Here is a 1692-nt window from a genome sequence, read left to right on the forward strand (position 1 = left end):
TAAGTTTTAGCCATTCATAGATATTATTTTCTCACTAAACTCAGGATAAACTCAGGATGAGCCTGGTCATTTCCTTGACTTATTATTCTGGAGCCAGGCAGCAATGCCTGTTGCTAAAGGAGGCCTGACAATTTGCATTTCTAATCATTCAAGAATTTAATTATATCATGGTCTTAATCAAGTGCTGCAAATATAGCTGATGTCATCAGAGCTTACTTAATTAGTTTGAAGGGGAAGGAAGTTTATTTTACATTCCGAATATGCCTCCACTGGAATAAAGTTGGAGGGCCTCAGGGTTTGAGGAGAAGGAAAGAAACCAACTTAAAAATCTAGATTCTGTGATTAAGGACTTTTTTTTTTTTACCTTCTGGTTAACATGTTTATGGTAGTATTTCCTTTTAAAACTCATCCAAGACAAAAAAGAAAACAAAGACAATGACCCCAGAAGGAATGCACAATTTGTTTTAGTTTACAGCACAGAGACCTTCTCTTAATGGGAATTGTGCTCTTGGTTTCAGCAACAGGTGAAGGAAAAAGATCTTGCCCTTTGAAGTTCTGAGGGGAGTGTGGTGTCCACATTAGTGCGGTTGGATAGGATACTGCTATCACTGCAGCGCTTCAAGGTTGGAATGGTCTTCCAGTCTCCATGGTGTCCACTTGTGGTGTTAGTTCCAAGATCTTGAGGAAGCTGTCCCAGGACTCCTGTTGCCACGGCCATGCCATCATCAGTCACCACCAGGCAGCTGATGCAGTTGTCATGTCCAGCCAAGACACCTTCCCTGTCTGCTTTGAGTGCATCCCAGACATTGCAGTTGAAGTCATCGTACCCGGTGAGCAGCAGGCAACCGCTCTTGGAGAAGGACACAGAGGTGATCCTGCAAATGATGTCATGGGAGTAGGTCATGAGCTCCTGGTCTGCATGGAGGTCAAACAGCCTGCAGGTGGCATCTTCCCAGCCAGTGGCAAATGCATTGCTATTTGGAAAGAAGCAAATGGCATTGATGTCTGACTCGTGGCCTGTGAAGGTCTGTCTGCACATCCCTCCTGGACATCCCAGAGCTTGGCCGAGGCATCACAAGCACCAGAGATGAACAGTCTGGTGTCAGGAGCAAGAGACAGGCTCATGACATCTCCAGTGTGTCCAGTAAATGTGGTCATCTGCTGGCAGGTCTCGATGTCCCAAAGAGCACATGTGGTGTCTCCAGAGCTGGTGACGATCTGATTGTCAATCAAGAATAGGCAGCAGGACAAGTAACCTGTATGTCCCACCAGCTCACATCTCACACGCACATTCCCTTCGTGAGTTTTCAGGTTGTAAATGGAGCAAATGTTGTACAGGCCACCACAGGCCACCACAGGCCACGTGTTTCCAGAAGGGGCGTAAGCACAGGTCATGACCCAGGAGGAGCGCTGAGGGATGGCATGAACATTGTTTGTGGTGTAGCTATCCCAGATGATGAGCTTTCCATCCTGTGAGGTGCTGACAAGAAGCCTGGAATCTGTGCCCCAATGCATCACATAGATCTTGGCTAGGTGCCCCCTCAGTGTTCTCCTGGTGTGCATCTGGATTCTTCCCCCTGAGTAGATGTTTGTGATCTGGGAGCGAGTTGCATCTGCACATGCTTTTCAAGCATCTCTAATTTGGTTTATAAGTTGTTCCACCTCCTGCCACAACTGGTCCAGTTCACTCAT

At 46.7% G+C, this 1692-nt stretch overlaps 1 pseudogene; it reads right to left on the reverse strand.

Moving 5' to 3' along the window:
* Positions 1–618: 618 nt before the first annotated feature.
* Positions 619–1692, reverse strand: LOC124973591 (guanine nucleotide-binding protein G(I)/G(S)/G(T) subunit beta-1-like; annotated as a pseudogene).

The sequence above is a fragment of the Sciurus carolinensis genome, unplaced genomic scaffold (genome assembly GCF_902686445.1).
Source record: "Sciurus carolinensis unplaced genomic scaffold, mSciCar1.2, whole genome shotgun sequence".
In the NCBI taxonomy this organism is placed as follows: Eukaryota; Metazoa; Chordata; class Mammalia; order Rodentia; family Sciuridae; genus Sciurus; species Sciurus carolinensis.